Source organism: Hermetia illucens, chromosome 6, assembly GCF_905115235.1.
Source record: "Hermetia illucens chromosome 6, iHerIll2.2.curated.20191125, whole genome shotgun sequence".
NCBI lineage: Eukaryota > Metazoa > Arthropoda > Insecta > Diptera > Stratiomyidae > Hermetia > Hermetia illucens.
This window is the reverse complement of record NC_051854.1, coordinates 41752553-41773952: the sequence shown is the minus strand read 5'-3', so window position 1 is coordinate 41773952 and position 21400 is coordinate 41752553. Positions and strand designations below refer to the sequence as shown.

General features: G+C 43.3%; 1 protein-coding gene across 1 annotated transcript in view; it reads left to right on the top strand.

The window, feature by feature from the left end:
• Positions 1-11277, top strand: part of LOC119658721 (serine/threonine-protein kinase PAK 3) — a 71255-nt gene extending 59978 nt beyond the window's left edge. Inside the window, exon 2 of the mRNA XM_038066370.1 lies at positions 10538-11277. The gene's annotated coding sequence lies outside the window, so the exon portion shown is untranslated. The remainder of the gene's footprint in view (positions 1-10537) is intronic.
• Positions 11278-21400: the final 10123 nt, after the last annotated feature.

Here is a 21400-nt window from a genome sequence, read left to right as displayed (position 1 = left end):
CAGTCTTATTAATTTCGTCGGGATATCGAATTCTCTTATGGCCGTGTACAGTTTTACCATGGCTATGCTATCATAGGCGGCTTTACAGTCGATGAATAGATGGTGCAACTGTTGTCCATATTCCAACAGTTTTTCCATCGCTTGCCGCAGAGAGAAAATCTGATCTGTTGCTGATTTGCCTGGAGTGAAGCCTCTTTGGTATGGGCCAATGATGCTCTGGGCGTATGGGGCTATCCGGCCTAGGAAGATAGCGAATAATATCTTATAAATGGTACTCAGCAACGTGATACCTCTATAATTGTTGCACTGCATGATATCCCCCTTTTTATGTATGAGACAGATAATGCCCCGTTGCCAGTCATCAGACATTGATTCGCCGTCGCATACTTTGAGCATCAGTCGGTGAACCGCTTGGTGTAATTGGTCGCCTCCATATTTAACCAGTTCGGCTGTAATTCCATCGGCTCCTGGCGACTTATGGTTTTTATCAAAATTCTCAACTTACCGCTCCAATATGCCCATTCTATCGGAAATCAGATTTCCCTCTTTGTCTGGGCAGGATGAGCATTGAGGTGTATAGGGCTTAATCCTGCTGACTTGACTGCTGTAAAACTTCCGCATCTGCGGTTGCTCCCTGTACTTTTCGAGTTCACAGACTTATTGGCTCTCTCAGCCTTCCTTTTTCCGTCTGTGAAGTCGCTTCCCCGCTTGACCGAATTCAAGATAAGTCTCTGCGCGTTCTTTGATAATGCAACATTATTCGGTATGCAGCATTTTTCCGTTGCTAGCTTACATTCATCGTCAAACCAGTCGTCCCGACTTTCCTTGCAGCTGGGGTCAAGTATCTTTATGGCCGTATCAATGATAATGTTCTTCAGGTGGTTGTGAAGAACATTTGTTGATGATTGCTTCATCTCCAAGACACCTGTTGACTGCGGTTATTGCGGCATCCATTTCGCCCTTATAGATGTTGCGAAGGGCTGTGTTGTGCATGGCTTGATTATTCACTCTCACCTAATGGTCAGAGGAGATTGTAAGTGGTATCCCTATGTAAGCTATGGGAGCCGACGTGTCGCTTGAATACGGGCTCCGTCCCTACTTGACTGTTGAAATCTCCAAGTATGATTTTGATATCGTAGAAGGCATCCTTCTCCGACTCTGCAGTCTCCTTTGTAGGGGCGTAAACGTTTATGAGGCTTATATTCCTAAATTTTCCTTGCAAATGCAGAGTGCATAGCTATTCGCTTATATTTTGAAAGCCCATAACAGCAGGTTTTATTTTTGGCTGACAAAGAAACCTACTCCGAGCACATGGTTTACTGGATGGCCGCTATAATATATGGTGTAGCAAAGAAAACTGACAAAGACTAAGTTTCATCAGCCATTCCGTTTTCTTTCTCTAGAAACGAACAAATTCTGCGTCATATATCTGTCCACAGTATGGCCCTACACTGTCACTGAGAATATAAGTACATTCATACTCGTCTTCGGTTTCAAACTTTAGGAGCTCTTCTGTAAATTAGGTTCTAGAAAAAAAATCGTTTAATCGCTCGATCAATATGTTCGACCAGCATTTCAGTTTATACCGTGTCTCTATATTCCCTTAATAGCCGTTACGCGGAGTTTTGTTGGCAGTTCGTAGTAAAAGTTGCAGTCTTGTTTAAATCCTGGTGTTCCAATTACAGCTCATAGCATTTTATCTTCATACGATATCTATGTAGAAGCTTCAATATTATTAGTACTGATATAAGTTGTCCTGTATAAATCTCACTTTTTGTGCAAACTTCACCAAACTCATATCTACAAAAAAATTGTTTTTCTTCATAATATATCTAAATGTGTCTTACTTTTCTGTAAAAAGGTTTTGCTTTCCTAAGTTGGTTAATGTCATTAACATTCCAGTGATAAGTTTTATACATAGTTCATGGCTTTTGAGTGTCGGTTATATTATGGGTGCATTTTGTTTTCTTGATAAGATTCGAGTTATTGATTGCATGGCATATTTGTCATGAACTGCTTCATAGATTATATGTTCGTGTTCATGATTGATCGAGATTTACGATCTGGGAGCACATATAATATTGCGGATATTTTTCCGCATGTGGTTAATTTACCCATACCTTAATTAAGGGCTTCCTAAGTCGCCAAAACTTATCCAATCCTACAAGCGCTCAACAATTTATAAACCTTTTTAGGGGTGCAAGTGCTGGAATATAATTCCCTCGGTTTGCACTACACTAAATTAAGAAGGCATTTTCGTACTCAATGTAACTCTATTTGCCTCTCTTTCCACATCAAGACTCTTTTTGGTCAAGGTCCATGACCCGGTGAAAGAGCAAAATGATGCCATGTCGACGTGTTTAAAGACAGATGTCATAATCCATTGAACTCCTACACGCATAGAGAATGCCACCAATAACAAGAAAACATAATATCGCTTACAAGATGCAACTCTAGCGAACTTCATTTTCGACTTCAAATTTTACCTCGGTGCAGCACATAACATTTTGCATTTATCGCCATCATATGTTGCTCTGATAATAGCTATTACATCCCCCGGAATTTCCTTCCTGTATATAGCACGGCAGATACACTCCCTGTTCAAGCTGTAGAAATTGATGAAGAGCAGGTGAAACGAAGATCAAAATTGCGCGCACTATTCTAACATGATCCTCACAGTGTTCATGTGGCCAATACTGGAGGATTGGGAGCCGAAACTAACCTGTTCTCTGTCGATCAAATTTTTGAGATGTTATTTAATGCGTTCCAGGATTTTTTTTTTTGCGCAGAATGTTGGACTTCCGCAACGGTGCGCCGTTAGACTACCAACTAAACAACTCATCGTCAGAGATCCACCCTGAAACCATTTGTCGCATTACTTCGGGCTAGCTCTCGAACCAGTGGAAGGAACCCCTTGCCATACGGCCGCTCGACCGGTCGAACTTTATCTTCTTTGCAACGAGAAGAAATCAAAATAATGCGCATCGCGGCTCCACCTCAACGTAGAGAGATCGCCTGTGTTTCAATAGAACTGCTGACGGATCCCATCTCACTTTCCACAAGAAAACAAGAAACAAAATTGCAAAACACACACAAGTAAGACTGAACATTTCCATGCCTACTTAGGAGTTGGGTAAAGAAATAGTCAGTCTCACCATGCTTGCGATTCAGCCACGCACCTAAGTAGTCAATGAGCCGCACAGTCCATCTGTCTCTAGTCTCACTTTGTCAAGAGAGTTTTCACTCATCTATCATAAGATGCGTTCTAAAATTCCGGCCCTAGGATGGATTCCTGCGCTACCCCCGACGTGACTTTCATCCTCTTCTGACCCTCTAGCGTCTCATAAAACCGGGAACGGTTCCTCAGATAATCCCTCAATATCCGTAAAAGTTAACTCCACATTTGGAAAGTATTATCTAGTGTGCCTAGAATGTCTTTCCATGTTACGGCATTTCTGATGTCAAGCGTTGCGAGGAGCACCACCCGTCGAGCTCGGCAGCTGTGTGTCTACGCTTGATGAACGGCATCCACGACAGCATCAACTGTGGATTTCCATTTCTAAAGCCAAACTGCCGTGGAGATAAGTCTCCAGCAGCAAATATCGCCTCAGAATCTACTGTAATGAGCTTTTCGAGCACTTTTCCGGTAGTGTCTGTATACTTGACACTGTCGAGAAAGTGTTTGTTGTGAAGGCAATTCAGGGTCATCTTTCCCTTTGCTGATCAGCGCAAGTTTTACCACCTTCCAACGAGAAGGCAAAATGCTCTTTTTCAGCCAAGCGTTGAATGTACCGAAGGGTAGGTCTGACCCATGTTGGAACACCAGTTTCTATACCTCTGCTGGGATACCATCGGCTCCTGGCGCCTTATTTTTTTATAGAGAGAAATGCATCTTCAAATTCTTTTATAGAGAAAAGAGTCCTTGGCACTCTCTGCGCTGCGGTCACCATCCCGTATTCGATGTACAGGGGATAGAGCCCGTAAAATACAGGGTTTCCGCAAAACCCCAATTTTTCGGGTTATTAGTTTGTAACCGAATCTCCACGGGTTCTCATTTTTCTATTCATTGTGGTACATATGTCCTCATGGTCCTTTAAACGTGACACTCCTTCCAGAGCGCTGCAATTTTTGCTGTCCCCCCAATACGTACAAGAGTTGTCACGTCTTGATGCGCTTCTAGGCATGAAAGCTCCACAGGTCGTCGTTATCAGGTTCATAACTGAATTTACGACGGAGACAACTCCAGGATCATCACTCTAGAGTTACCGATAGCAGCTGTACCTGATATGTCAAGATGCCATGAAGTTGGGTCCTTGTTGCCATACTGTTCCTTGATGAGCACTACATCAGCTTTCGTCTCCGCAGCGAACTGCGCTAGCAAATTGTGAGCGATTGCACTCGCATGCATATTTATCTGTAGGATGCGGATCATATTGATCGCGTCCTAGGTCTTTCCAGTTCTACTCTGAACACGACAAAACATTGAGCACGCCGCGTGCACAATGCTCTCATCAGACGCGTCACTATCCCTGCATAGAACGCTGGTATTCGCTTTATGGCTTGCCTGGCCGCATCTGCAGCATGTTGGCCTCCTATTGGGTCCCAGGCGTGTTGCAGATATCTGCCGATAATCTAAACATTTGCAACGTTTGGTTGGGGCGGCTTAAATTCGCACCATACATATTACCCAACCAATTCTAATATTCCGGCTGTTTAGAAGCTTCTTCAAGTATCGCTCCACAACTTCCACCACAGCAAGTTTTTTGCCTCGGAGTTTGCAGAGCCGATACCAATCCAGACATTGGTTACCTCCGGATATTGGCGATTTATGGTCGCTTCTGCTTCGTTTTTTTCTGTGAGGCAGTCAAGGTCTCGGTTTTCCAGAGAGCACGTGGGTTCCATGCTAAAAACCAAAGCGTTCTCTCCTAGTAGCCCCTTGACTGCATCACATAACGTACCTTTATCTGTTATTCTCGGGCCTAATTCGACCAGGACTCCACTACCCTTCGTTTTCCGAATTGAAGACATTTCCGCTCTGTTATCTTCGGGCTTTATCCTATAACAGATAAGAACTTTCGCAAAGGTCTTGTCTTCCGTCGGCTTAATAAGCAGGGCTGGCGGTCTAGTCATCCTTCGTCTCTCCATCTTTTCTTTTAGTGCTCCATCCTTCGTGTCCACTTTAATTTAAAGCATAGGTTTTTCTGGTGATGCAGCGGTTTGCTGGCTTTTGTCTCTCCTCGCCTTTTTTTTTTTAACCCTGGAGGGTACCTAAGAGAACTCTCCTTCGGATGCCCTTTCCTCCATCCATTTTTTTTCCAGTTCGCTGTCTGCGATTCGTTTGGCGCTCATGGTGTTCTCAGCGGGGGAACCGGTAATTTTTGCTTTTCACGGATCTTCGGTTATTCTCCATGTTCTCCTGTAGTATGAAATTCTATTCAGGAGCTCCTCCAGCTCCATCAACCCATTTTTCACCTTAGGATTAATCTTATTAGTTATTATCTTTATGACGGCCGGGAGCACGTAGATACCCCTTCAAGTGTCACACTCGGAGTGGGTGCCCTTCTTTGGAATCTTAATAATCGTCCCCTACTTCCACTTTCTGAAAAAGATTTCGAAATTCCAAGGTTTTCTTGCGAGTGGGAATAGCAGATATGCGGTAGCTGACTTTTCTGCAGTTGACGACAGGACCATCGAAAGATCTGCGACCACATGCAAGCTATTTCGTGATGCGGTATACATTTCTGAAATCATTACGTTCTGTGACATGTTCTGCTTTCTTCTTTTGTTACGGCATACTCTACGCTTCAGGGGATTTTGCTCGGTGTCGGAGTCGAGCGTGTCACGCTCGCTATTACATCATCGCCGCGATCAATAAAGCCTTCAATTTCTTCCATTCATCGATCCGCTTCCATGATTCCGCAGTCAGTCCTATCTGGCGCCCCTTCGGGAGTGGTCGACGACCAGTGTACCACCCGATAAAAGGGCATTTTTGATGGCGTTCCAATGCTCATCGATATTCTCAGACAGGTTACTCAGTATAGCTGCCGTTCGATCATCAAAACAGCTCTCTCACTGGCGTCATCAGATGCTGATCTCTTTTAAGGCGGATGTCAGTGCCTCTCTTGTTACGTACATCCAGCAGACAACTTCTAAATCTACTGCTGATCGGAAAATGATCAATCTGATTGCTTGTACGGTGTCGGTCAGTTGATACCTAACTGACCTTATGGCAGCCTCTGTGCTCGCACAATACGCCACCAATGACGAGGCGATGAAAGCTGCAGAAATCCACAAACCTGCCACCATTGTCATTACAATCGCCAAGACCGTGTTTCCCCATCACATACCCGAGCAAGTTGTTATCAGAGCCCACCTTGGCATTCAGATCACCCATTACGATCACAATGTCACCTTTAGGAAACTCTCACCTGAACTGTGTGTAATTTCTCGTAGCATCCTTTTCTACTACAAGGTGTCTCAAAACAGATTTTATATTTAGTGGATCGATTAAAAAAAAAATAAGCCGTATATAGTATATACGTATATACTTTTTTGGGATTTATTTCTTAAAAATAATATCGTCTAAATGTAGGCCCTCGCGTTGTCGGTACTCATTTAATCGAACAGTAAAATTACTTATGACGTCTCGACAGGTGGACTCAGGGATAGCTGCCATTTCGTGACGGATATTTTCTTTCAAATGCGCCAGTGAAGTTGATTTATTGGCGTAAACTTTAGATTCAACCTACCCCATAGGAAAAAGTCCATAGGGGCTAAATCTGGACTGCGTGAAGGCCAATTTATGTCACCTCCCCGGGAGATCAATTTGCCTGAGAAAATTTCACGAAGACGTGGCGTGTGTGAAATTGCTCCGTCCAGTTGGAACCATGTTCTTTGGTTATAACCAGGAAAGTTTTGCAGTTCAGGTACCAAGAAGTTGTCTAACATCTCCACATAACGCTCTGAATTCACTGTAACTGCACGCCCCCTTTCGTCTTCAAAAAGGTCAGGGCCGATAATTCCTCGCGCCGATATCGCAGCCCATACGGTCACTTTAGGCGAATGTAGGGGTTTCTGATGTTTGCGTTTCGGATTCGCTGCATTCCAGTAGCGACAGTTCTGCTTATTTACGTGGCCGTTAAAATGAAAATAAGCTTCATCCCAAAACAAAATGTTGGTAAACGTTGAAAATCGCTCAATCACCTGATTTACGAAATTAAGCCTCTGACTGGCATCTTGGGGCTTTAATTCTTGCACCAATTGAATTTTGTAGGGGTGCAGCTTTAGGTCTTTGTGCATAATGCGATGTAATGATGATCTATGCACATTTAAAGCACTTGCGCGCTTCCGAATTGAAAGGTTCGGGTCGTCATCAGCTGACTCATTAACATTTTTCACGTTTTCTACCGTTCTTGATGACCTATTATACGTTGCCCGGATTTCGATTTATCTAGCGCTGTACCAGTCTCTTCAAACTTTTTAACCCATTGTCGAATGAAAGGAGTGCTTGGCGCATCATTTAAGTGGCGAAAACCTCAAATACTGCAGAATTTTCCACGCGCTTCAGTTGCCGAATCGCCGTTTTTGTAAAACTCTCGCACGCACAACGCGCGGTCTGCTCCTGAGAAACGCTCCATAGCGACTGAATTCCCAAGAGCCAGGCTATCGATTGACATAACCCCCTCGGGATACGTTGCGTTCATGCAGTAAGCTAAATAAATATAAAATTTCTTTTGAGACACCTTGTATATCAGAGTCTCCGTTAGTGCATAGTACTGTACAGTTACGATGCTCCTTAACCTGGATCGGAAACTTGCAGTCAAAATCCTGTCAGAAACCGGCTCCCAACTCGACACCGGAGTCGTTCCGCGGACATTCGAGAGCTAAAGGTCTTCGGCATAAGCTAGTCTCTATCCTAGGTGCCCGTTGTAGTCAAAAGTTTCAAAATTTGCAGGTTGCTAGCCCACAAATTTCTATCCCTATTCATCATCAACGGCGCAACAACCGGTATCCGATCTAGGCCTGCCTTAATAAGGAACTCCAGACATCCCGGTTTTGCGTTGAGGTCCACCAATTCGGTATCCCTAAAAGCTGTCTGGCGTCCTGGCCTACGCCATCTCTCCATCTTAGGCAGGGTCTGCCTCGTCTTCTTTTTCTACCATAGATATTGCCCTTATAGACTTTTCGGGTGGGATCATTCTCATCCATATGTATTAAGTGACCCGTCCACCGCAACCTGTTGAGCCGGATTCTATCCACGACCAGACAGACGGTCACGATATCGCTCATAGATTTCGTCGTTATGTAGGCTACGGAATCGTCCATCCTCATGTAGGGGGCCAAAAATTCTTCGAAGGATTCTTCTCTCGAACACGGCCAAGAGTTCGCAATTTTTCTTGCTAAGAACCCAAGTCCCCGAGGAATACATGAGAACTGGCAAGATCATAGTCTTGTACATTAAGAGCTTTGACCCTATGGTGGGACGTTTCGAGCGGAACAGTTTTTGTAAGCTGAAATAGGCTCTGTTGGTTGACAACAACCGTGCACGAATTTCATCATCATAGTTGTTATCGGTTGTGATTTTCGACCCTAGATAGGAAAAATTATCAACGGTCTCAAAGTTGTAGCCCCTATCTTTATTCTTCCCGTTTGATCAGTGTGATTTGATGTTGTTGGTTGGTTGGTTTTCGGTGCTGACGTTGCCACCAAATACTTTGCCTTGCCTTCATTGATGTGCAGCCCAAGATCTCGCTCCCATTGCCGCCTTCTCGATCTGGATGAAGGCAGTTTGTACGTCTCGGGTGGTTCTTTAGCCTAGGCCAGTAGTTGGGTGGACTTAAAGAGGACCGTACCTCTTGCATTTACCTCAGCATCACGGATCACTTTCTCGAGGGCCAGGTTAAAGAGGACGCATGATAGGGCATCCCCTTGTCGTAGACTGTTGTTGATGTCGAATGGTTTTAAGAGTGATCCTGCTGCTTTTATCTGGCCTCGCACATTAGACAGGGTCAGCCTAGTCAGTCTTATTGATTTCGTCGGGATATCGAATTCTCTCATGGCCGTGTACAGTTTTACCCTGGCTATGATGCTATCATAGGCGGCTTTAAAGTCGATGAATAGATGGTGCAACTGTTATCCATATTACAAAAGTTTTTCCATCGCTTGCCGCACAGAGAAAATCTGATCTGTTGCTGATTTATCTGGAGTGAAGCCTCTTTGGTATGGGCCAATGTTGTTCTGGGCGTATGGGGCTATCCGGCCTAGGAAGTTAGCGGAGAATATCGTATAGATGGTACTCAGCAACGTGATACCTCTATAATTGCTGCACTTGGTGATATCTCCCTGTCCCATACCTTGAGCTCAAGTTGATGAACCACTTGGTGTAACTGGTCGCCTCCATATTTAACTAATTCGGCTGTAATTCCATCAGCTCCTGCCGACTTATGATTTTTTAGCCGATGAATTGCACAGACTGGTTCTCCTAAACTTGGTGTCGTGGCAGTATTTATCCGTCGTCTTCAGTTGGCGGGACCTCCAACTCGCCGATGTTCTGGTTGTTCAGTTATTCATCAAAGTACTGAACCCATTGCTCCAGTATGCCCATTCTGTCGGAAATGTTGGTTCTGCCAGGCTTCCTTTTTCCGTCTGTGAAGTCGCTTCTCCGCTCGACGGAGTTCGTGATAAATCTCTGCCCGCGTTGTTTGAGAATGCAATATTACTCGGTATGCGGCATTCTTCCGTTCCGTTGCTAGCTTACATTCATCGTCAAACCACCCGTTCCGACTCCTTTTGCGGCTGGGGCCAAGTATGTTTGTGGCCGTATCCATGAGAACGTTCTTCAGGTGGTTATGAAGATCATTTGTAGATGCTTCATCTCCAGGTCCTCTGTTGACTGCGGTTATTGCGGCATCCATTTCCCTCTTATAGGTGTCGCAGAGGGCCGTGTTGTGGATGGCTTCAGTGTTAGCTTGATTGTCAGAGGAGATTCTAGGTGGTATTGTTATTCGAACTCGGAGCACCATGCCAACGAGGTAGTGATCCGAGTCTAGATCCGAGAGTAGAGTCCGGATAACGTTTCTCAAGCCATTGCTGAGCTTGAACAGTGTTTTTTCTCATTAGAAAACAATGTTTTATTAACACATGAAACTCGCTTTGGTCCATTTTTTTCACGATTGCAAAGGTAGCGTCACTTTAACCACTATCGCTTTCTTGGTTATGTTTCGAATTACATCAAATTTTGACACATCTTATCTGAAGGTTGGTACTTCTGAACCTTGGTATATAAATGACATTATTAGCGCCATCTCTATGCTAGTCCCGGGACTTATTGAACAATGTGTTATAGATACAATTCATGCAGAAAAAAAATCGATTTCTCCAACCCGACACACGGGATGACCCCCTTAAGTTCCAACTCACAGGGCTAATTCAAAAGAGCTGCGCTGCAAATAACAGCGTTTTAAAATAACTGTAATCGTATAATTTGAACCAATAATATTTTACTAATTTTTTTCTTTTTTTCTCTCTCTCTTTGCAGGGACCATAATCAAGTTTACATTGCGTGTTTTTATTTTTAAGCCAAGATAGTCGATATCAGAGAAATGTGCCTTTTCCTAATCAGATTGGTTTTACGAATGTAATCATCGAAGGAACTGCCATTCTACGTATTCAAACAGATCAAAACGTATTCGACATTCGAGCGTAATGGAGCCGATAGAAAACTAAATCACGAAAAATATTGAAATAAAAATTAAGGGAAAATCACTTCCCTTTGAAACATTAAAAAAATTTAAATAGTTTAACTATTTATAGCGAGAAATGTAAAATTATTTCCCATAAAATACGACACGGATCCATTCTGCTATAATTACATTCGATACAGTAAATAAACTCCAAGGTTTATAGTATTTTTATATAAAAAGAAATTAAATGTGAAAATCAAACACCAATTTTTCGATTTTTTTGGAAAGAAAAAAATGTGCATTGAGAGTAAGATCAATATTTTTTAGCTGTAATTATTGAAGTCATTAATATTTTGTAAATAGAAAGTTTTAAGAAAGATTTTTTTCTTTTATAATGGCAATAAGACCGTAACGAATTATTTTTACTACAGTAACAGATAAAAAGTATTGTCCGAATTGCACTTGCAAGTTTTCATGCATTTTCTTGAAACGAAAGCACAAAGTCATTCAATGATAACACAATTTTTATACAAATAGATTTATAAATGTTTACATTGACGTATATACACCCCAAATAAAAGAACTGAATTCTAATTGCATTCGTCTTTTGAACTAGATTCTCAGTTTGTATCCATTCCACGTTAGCTGTACCTATCCCTCCAGATTTTCGTATCATTTCGTCATTATTTTTCTTCATGTAAATTTCCATCAAGTTTGTTTCCTTGCATGCAATAAGGTAGAGAGCTCGGTTTCAAGCAAAGCCGAACAAATGAGACAAGCCTTCGGGAAGGGTAGTTTGCACTCTCCAAGTTGTAATGGAAATTTGTGCTTTATATTTCCGCATTTGTCATGTGGGTAACGATTTTGTCATTCGAATTTATCGGAATCCCGAATTTAACAATCAGAAGAGCGCCAGATACATAACTAATACTCATGTACCCCAAGATTGCGGACCTTTTTCCGAAAACTCTGGATTCCAAGCAGAGTCATCTGGCATTATTCTCAGCGTATCTTCTCCTAGTTATGTATATCGCTAAAATCGAACTGCGATCTAAATATTCACATCAAACTAGAATCTTTCTCTAATTTGCATAACCTTCGACAACGTATTTATGGTTCATTCGCCTAAGTTAATGTTAATATAGAAATGTTGATATGGAAATTGTACTCGTTTCAGTTAAGTGCTAGTAAAACTATAATATTGGAGTATACATGGACGTTTGTATATGATTTTTGTATATTAGTTAATTTTAAAAGTGAATGGAAATGCCTTTATGTTATAATTTAAACATGATTAGACGCAATGCATTTAAACACACATATACAACCTGTTTTCGTAGTATTAAAGTATTGTTTTAATGTATCTTTTTGTTTTATTTGATAGCACGCCTAGTTACAATTAAGTTATGCTTCTAATTAGTTCCAGTTATAGAAGCTCCTGCACTTCAATCAACCCGTTTTTTACCCCAGAATTAGTACAGGGTACGGCAGCATTTTTTAAAATGCGCGCCACTCAGTTAGTTGATGTCATAGCGGAGCGCTATTAACATAGTATGCTGGTCCCAAGTCCAGGTAAAGGAGGAGGGTTTGAGGCAACGTACTCTGTACTATCCTCAGTAAAACAAAAATAAAATGCTGAGATCAGGGAAAGAGATAGATAGAGTATAGTTGGAGTTATCCTACTATGCTAACTCCTACCTGATCCATCTTGGTGACAGGCCCCGCAACAGGTCGACCAAGAAAATGCACAGAATGTCGTTACAAACATGATGATCGGATTGAGTCACAAGCCTCGGGGAAATGCTAGCGCGTCCACCTCAGTCGACGCGGCAGGACGGGCCCCGGTCCTGTCGAGAAATGGGCAAGAGTTCTTGACGCATGGACGGCGTCAGGACGTAAGCAAGTTAGTCCGCACACAACGAAAAAAACAAATACGTGTCTGCACGCTAAATGTTGGTACCCTAACTGGAAAGACGGAGGAGCTCGCAAGAGCCCTTCGGAAAAGGTGCATTGACATCTGCGCTCTGCAAGAAACCCGATGGTCTGGTGTCAAAAGCTGCGACATTGAACGCGAACGCGGTAAAAATGGTTTCAAACTTCTATATTTTGGTAACCCACACACTCAATATGGTGTTGGCATTGCCATCTCAGAGGGTTTCCGTGATGCCATTAAAGAAGTCGAACGATTTGATGATCGGGTGATGTAGCTCACCATTATATCAGCTGATCGCACTATTCACTTCTTCACCGCGTATGCACCACAGACAGGTCGACCTGATGCCAAGAAAGATGCCTTCTGGCAACTTCTCGATGAAAAGACTTGTCACGTGCCTGCTGACGATTACATAATCATTGCCGGCGACCTTAATGGTCATGTGGGTGAAAAGGTAGACGGTAACAGGTGCCATGGGGGAAAGGGGTTCGGAGCACGCAATGAAGGTGGCGAGCATATAATCGATTTTGCGGACACCCATGACCTTGTACTTATGAATACATGGTTCATCAAACGATTGTCTCATCTTCCCACATTTTATAGTGGGAACAATAAAACGCAAATCAACTATATTCTCATAAGACGCCAACATTTTACCACTGTCACTGATTGCAAAGTCGTTCCCTATGAGATCATCGTACCTCAGCATCGGCCGTTGATTGCCGTCCTGCGAATTAAGCCACCGAAAAAAACAGCGTGAGGAACGCACTGGCCCGCCGCGCATTAAATGGTGGCGATTTGGTGAGAAGAATGAAGAAACGATCTCACTCATACGATTGCCAACCATTACGAATGTGGAAAAATCATGGAACCAAATGAAAGACACGATCCACAAAGCGGCCTCTGCAACTCTCGGGGTCACCAAGCCGGGTAAGCGGTACATCAACCGAGATATGGAATGATGATGTTGAAATGAAGGTCCGTGAAAAGAAACGCCTCTACCACAAATTTCTCGACGATAAAACGCCTGTTAATTAGCAAATTTATAAGAATGCCAACCGGGAAGCAAAGAAAGCGGTCGCTGTCACCCGAGCGAACCATTTCAAAAATCTTTACGATAAACTGGACACTCGGGATGGCGAGAGAGATCTGTATCGACTTGCTAAAAGCCGTGATGAACGCACCCAGAATATCGAACACTTCTGTTGTGTTAATGACAAGAACGGTACTTTGCTTACCAACCGTCGAGCTGCAACGGATAGATGGCGAGAATACTTCGAGCACATTTCAACTGAAGAATTTGCTCATCCTCCACTTCCACAATCGTTGCCGACATTTAGAGCAGTTCCACCAGTCAGCGCAACTGAAGTCGAGGAGGCAATAAAACAAATGAAATCGGGGAACGCAACAGGACCTGACGACATCGCATCTGAGCTCTGGAAAGCGAAGAGCTGGGACCCAACACTGTGGCTCAGTGAATTCTTTAACCGGGTTATTCAGGAAGGAAGAACACCATCTGACTGACAAGAAAGTAGCACTGTTCCAATATGGAAAAAGAAAGGTAGCCCAGCAGAATGTTCAAATTACCGTCCGATCCGGTTACTTTCCCATACCATGAAGATTTTTGAACGCATTCTTGACAACCGTATTCGCGAAATCGTTGAAATAACCGTGGATCAAGCCGGATTTGTCAAGAACTGCGGAACTACTGACGCAATACACGCTGCGCGGTTACTCATGGAGAAACACAGTGAGAAGCATCGCCCTCTTTACATTGTCTTTCTGGATCTAGAGAAAGCGTTTGACCGTGTACCACACGAACTCATCTGGTATGCTCTACGACAACACTTCGTGCCAGAAGAACTCGTGCGCTGGGTTCAATTGCTCTACCATGATCCGAAAAGTAAAGTTCGAAGTATGGCGGGTGTATCAAAACCGCTTCGTGTCTCTGTTGGTGTTCATCAAGGAAGTGCCCTCTCACCACTTCTCTTTGTCCTTGTTATGGACACCGTCGCACGGGATATCCAACGTCCAGCGCCCTACGCACTGCTTTATGCAGATGATGTTTTCCTAGTATCCGATAGCAAAAATGATCTCGAGCAACTTGTTCAAAAATGGAATGATCGCCTCATGCAACACGGTCTCAGATTGAATTTAAACAAAACTGAATTTTTGACGACCGATCCTCATGAAACAGGCACAATCACTGTCAGCGGCAGTGATCTGCCCAGAACTGAGCGATTTAAATAACTCGGGTCAACGCTATCAGCCAATGGAGAACTGCGTTATGAAATCGCTTCACGCATTAACGCAACCTGAATGAAGTGGCGTTCCACAACTGGTGTCCTTTGTGATCGACGTATCAACGAACGTCTCAAATCTAAAATTTACCGCAATGTCGTCCTTCCAGTCGCTCTCTATGGTTCTGAGTGTTGGCCGACCATAAAAGACAATGAACGACGTCTTGCGGTAATGGAGACGAAGATGCTACGTTGGACTAGTGGCGTCACACGTTTAGATCACATCCGAAATGAGGATATCCGCGATCGTTATGGGGTTGCACCGATCGTGGAAATGTTGCGAGAGAGGCGTCTTCGATGGTATGGTCACGCAATTCGTGCAAACGAGAATTCACTTGCCAAGATTGGTCTAGACATTGAAGTCGATGGTAAACGACCAAAAGGCAGACCTAAGCAACGGTGGCTTGATAAGCTGGATGGGGATTTGAAAACCTCGAGATTGCACCCAGATCAGGCATTCGATAGAGCCAAATGGCGAAGTCGATCACGACGAGCCGACCCCGCTTGTGAACGGGACAAAGGCTGAAGAAAAAGAAGAATAGCGGAGCGCTAGGGGTCTCGTTCAAGAGGGGATACTGTAAAGTTTTGTCCCGACACGGTTCAGTCGCCATCATACGTTGGAATAGTGAGGAGCGTGCCTTTGCCGTTGAGGTTTACTTTTCAAGCGGATGTTCGGTTATTGCAACACAGCGTGCATTTCGGAATCGCTTTAATTTAGCCCCGTTGGCTCCCGTCCCAGACCGCAAATCAATTGTTACATGGGTCATTACATTCAGACAAACTGCAAGTGCGACAAAAGGAAGAACTGGAGTCCCTCGGCCCGTTAGATCACCTGAGAACATTGGAGCAATGAGAGCGTCAATGTTGCGATCGCCACGGCGTTCTGCGCGCAAACACGCATCTGCCCTTGGACTATCCGATCGTTCTGTGAGAATTCTTCGTGATGATCTTCATTTTCATCCCTATAAGATGGCGATAGTACAGGAACTTTCAGAACGTGACTTCAATTCTCGGATGAACGCGTGTGAGTTTCTTCTTGATGTCGTTCCCGAGGGTGTTATTGTTTTTTTTTTAGCAATGAAGCCCATTTTCATTTGTGTGGGTCGGTTAACAAACAAAACATGCGCTACTGGGCTGACACCAACCCTCGAGAATTGCATCAAAAGCCTTTGCATTCACCCAAAGTCACAGTGTGGTGTGCAATTTCCTCAGTTGGAATTATTGGTCCCTGGTTTTTTGAGGAAAATGAGGTTACAGTGACAGTGAATTCGGACCAGTATGTAAACATGCTACAGAATTTTTTTTTCCCACGGCTAGAAAATTTGGATTTGGGGGACACTTGGTTCCAACAAGACGGTGCAACAGCACACACTTCAAGAGCATCGATGGCTGTTTTGAGGGAGCACTTTCCAGAGCGCCTTATCTCAATTAGAGGCGGTTTGGAATGGCCGGCACGCTCTCCCGATCTGTCCCCTTGTGATTTTTTTCTATGGGGTTTTTTGAAATCCCATGTTTATGTGAACCGTCTAAGAAGAAATTGCCAACATAACACCTGCTATGCTAACAAGAGTCATGACAAACGCCAGAAATCGGTTTACGCAATTTATGGAGAATGGGGGACGTCACCTAACAGATTTGATCTTGAAAACAATGTAAATAAAAACTTTAGACATGTACCTACATTATAAAAAATAAATAAATATTTTCCGATGCAGACAATAGTTTTTATTGAGTCTTGAAAAAAGGAAGTTATGCTGCGCAACCTGTATTATTAGATATTATTTCTATGACGGCATGGAATACATAGATACCCTTCCACACACTTAGAACGGGTGCCCTTCATTGGAATCTTCATAATCGTCCCCTACTTTCACTTTCTGGGAAAGATTTCGAATTCTCAAGATTTTTTCATGCAGATATGCCGTAGCTGCAAATGCAGGGATACATAACTCTGCGAGGACTCAGAGGCTTCACTTCGATTGGGTGCTTGATAACCGAAATGATTTCTCATCTGTTTGGAGGAACACTCCGTATCCACTTGTTACGGTGACAAACCATTTTATCGAAAAGAGGAGGAACCAATCCGATGTGGTACGGTTAATAACGGTGGTGTAGTGTTCCTCCCACCTCCTCAGCTGCTCGTCATGGTTGATGAGGAACCGAACGCTAACTTCCTTCATAGGACCATCGGAGATTTGCGACTACATAGAATTTCGTTCGTGATGCGGTATACACTTCTGAAATCATTTTCATCATCATCATGTTCTGTGGCTCTGCTCTCCTGACTAGCACAATAGCAAATCTCCTTTTGTAACGGCGTACACTGGATTTCGCTCGGTGTCAGAGGTCACGCCCGCCATCACTCACAGTGGTTAGTAGGAGCCTTCAACCCCTCCCACGATTATCAATCCGCTTCCACGATTTCATTCAGCCAGATCTTATGACGCCCTTTCGTGACGTAGTCAACAATCTGTGCAGCGTCCGAGAAAAGAGTATTTTTGATGGCGGCCCAATGCTCATCGATATTCTCAGCCGGGTTAGGCAGTGTATCTGCTATCCGATCATCAGGATATCTCTCCCACTGCCGAGCGACAGCTGGATCATAAAAGCGGCCGATGGTGAATTTGAGGGGTTGAAACTTCCCAACACTGCGAGGAGACAACTCCTAAATCTACTGTTCATTGCAAAATGGTCAATCTAATTGTTCGTACGGTGTCGATCAGTTGAAGCCCCACTAACCTTACGGTAGGCTTTCTTCTCGAACAATGAAGAGGCAATGAAGCTGCACAAAGTCGCAAACCTCTCACAATTACGTTCCCCAAGACCGTGTTTCCCCATCACATATCCGAGCAAGGTGTTGTCAGAGCTTACCTTGGTCAATGTCACCTTTATGAAGCTTCGCTTGAACTGTTTGAACAAAAGATTCGTTTCATTTTATTTCACTAATTCCCAGTGAACAATACTCTAAATGCCTAATTATGACTTTCATTAAGGGGACTGAGCTAACAAATAAAAGCCCACAAACGATTGTGCAGGGCCTGGAAGTCATGGAAATGGGCCTTTTGTCATAAAACGTAGACGCAAAGCTTGGAATGTTATGAATTCACGAATTAATCGCGAAATCGCGGAATGAATAAACTAATGTAGAGAAAAATATGAAAGTTGATTAGAACTCTGAGTTAGTCATATCTTCGAGTTTATTTCTTTTTGTGTTATGGTGGGTAGCCGAGTTGTAATACTCTAATAATATAACTGAACTTGTTGACTTTTAATTCTTATCAATACTTCCACATTAAGGGGCCTTTCCACGCTTAGAATTTGTCTTTGTATACTAGTTCCACGAATATAGTCCCAACAATCACTTCTCAAAATTTCAAATCGAAACTCGCAATAGTTTTTATAGTGAAGACATGTCCAGAAATTTTATATAAGTCTAACAAGAAAACACAAAACAACACATTTTTCGTATGAATTGTTCATGACGTTTTCCTAGATACTTTTTGAGATTGTTCTGCTATTTATTAGTCGATTTGCTTGGTTCTTTTTTAAGGGTTTGTGTAAAACAAAATCTTATTAAAATCGATTCATTGTCTGTCGCACGCACTTTTCTCCAAAACGGCTAAACCGATCTGAACGAAATTTGGTGAACAGATGGGAACTATGAAATCCCACGCATGCAGCGAGTGACATAAATTTAGGTGGAGTTTAAAGGGGAGCTCGCTATTTATGCAAAGGGGGGATTTCACCGGATATAGTCGTGTAGGGGATTCTCAGCAACAAGCCAACTAACCTTCAAACTGCAAACAGCAGTCTACTCAATTATTACTACCCACAAAAGACCGTTACATACGCAGAAGCAGCCAGAAACCCCCGGGCAATAACAGCAGCCAAACAGAAATACTAACCAAACCATGATCACCCTTAAAATGACACATTTGACATGATTGTCAAAGGTATAATTACCCATAAAAATGAATCGGAAGCCTTCTTAGATACCAAGCAAATTGGTATCATGCTTATCTCAGAAATCCACCACACCACCAAAAATCTCAATCTCATCTCAAAATTCATGATTTTACGTGCTACAATACCACCCACAATACCCGGAGGATAAACCACATGGAAACGCGTCGCTCCTTGTGAGAAACCGGATTAAACATTGTCCAATTGTTTGCAGAAGCTGCAAAACATCCATTACATAGCAATTAACGTTCAAGATCGCTTTGGTCATATCTGCGTCGCCGCAATCTATTGCCCTCCCAAGCACAAAATATCATCGGAACAATTCGATAAACTCTGTTTACCTCACTAGGAACTAGATTCATCGCAATAGGAGACTATAACGCCAAATCCTCCCACTGGGTAGTCGGGAGCCCCAGTGGGAGGATTTGGACCACCCCTAAAGGGAAAGAGTTACTTAAACCAATATTTAAGAATAAATTAAATTGCATAACAGGGGGCTCGAACCCCTACTGGCCTTCTGACCCTAACAAAAATTCCCGATATCATCGACTTTGGAGTTGCAAAAAACGTCAACTCACACCTAATCAAGGTTGTAACAACCAACGATCTCTCATCAGACCACTCACCAACAATAATAATTCTGAGCGATGCCCTTACGCTCGCCTATGAGAGGCCAAGGCTAGTGAACAGTAGGACAAATTGGGTCTAATATCTCAACAGCTTCGATAACACTTTCTGCCCGAAAATTAGATTAAAAGCAAACGAGGATATAGGCAACGCGATAGACTATCTTCTAGCGGCAAATAAAGATTGCGCGGAATTAGCCACCCCAACAGCCCACAATAACGAAACCAGAACTTATAAGCACTGCAATAGCCAAAATCTTCTCGAAGGAGTTGTCCTTCGAGCGAAAAGAAAAGCCAAAGCCGATTGGCAGAAATATAGATCCCCTAGCTCCAAAAAAACACGCAACGATACAACTAAACTGCTTAAACGAACTTGATACAAAAAAAAACAATAAAGTAAAATACTTTTTGGAAAACTTGGACCATAGCGCCGACCGGACTATTCAACCTGGAAAGTGACTAAACGAATTATAAAACCAATACAGGTTGACACACCTATCAAGGACGCTAAGGGTAAATGGACTTAACTTAACTTATTGAGCCGGATTTTATCCACAAGCTGACGGTCTTGGTATCGCTCATAGATTTCGTCATTGTGTAGGTTGCGGAATCGTCCATCCTTATGTAGAGGGCCAACAATTCTTCGGAGGATTCTTCTCTCGAACGCGGTCAAGAGTTCGCAATTTTTCTTGCTAAGAACCCAAGTTTCCGAGGAATACATGAGGACTGGCAAGACAATCATCATCATAGTCTTGTACAGTAAGAACTTTGACCCTATGGTGAGACGTTTCGAGCGGAACAGTTTTTGTAAGCTGAAATAGGCTCTGTTGACTGACAACAACCGTGCGCGAATTTCATCATCGTAGCTGTTATCGGTTGTGATTTTCGACCCTAGATGGGAGAAATTATCAACGGTCTCAAAGTTGTATTCTCCTATCCTTATTCTTCTTTGTGTTTGACCAGTGCGGTTTGATGTTGTTGGTTGATTCGTCTTCGGTGCTCACGTTGCCACCATATATTTTGTCTTGCCTTCATTGATGTGCAACCAAGATCTCGCGCAAATACCCGCCTGCTCGATCTGGATGAAGGCAGTTTGTACGTCTCGGGTGGTTCTTCCCATGATGTCGATATCGTCAGCATAGGCCAGTAGTTGGGTGAACTTGAAGAGGATCGTACCTCTTGCATTTACCTCAGCATCACGGATCACTTTCTCCAGGGCCAGATTAAAGAGGACGCATCATGTTCGGGGCGTATGGGGCTATTCGGCCTAGCAAGATAGCGGAGAATCGATTTGTTTGGGTTTTTTTTTGATTTTATTCTTAAGATTTGGCTTTAGAAAACTGTATTTAAGCCTCTTTTAGAAATTGGGGAGTCCTAAGTTCGCATCCACTTGATGCCGGACCGGACCAAATGGAGAATAACTTGCTCCCACTCTTTGCCGCTCACGGACTCCTCTTTTTGAGTTTAACACCCAAGGTTCAAAAAGTAAAAGAGGGGTGAAGACGGCTACGGCTTCGTACCAGGGCAGAGGCTACTCATCAGACGCTGGCTCACCTCTGCCCTGGGAGCAGCGTGACCGAAGCGACTCGTAGATGTTATACGCTCCCTTTTAAAATTCGCAAAACACGACAAGGGTGCGAATTATATTCAACGTAAATCCGCCCACAGTCTAGCCGAACTAGAGACTTTTTTTAGGAAGGAAACTTAGGAAATCCGGAAATCTTAAAAAGTCATATCCTCGCGGGATCTACATGAAGTATTACTTCGCGAGGAGGGCTCGGGTTTACACCATCACAAGTAAGTCAGACGTCCATTGCGCTTTCCGCGCCCATTCCAGTTCCTTTCTAGCTTCTCCTATATCGCAGTTACTGTTCCGCTTATCGCACTTCAGTTTGC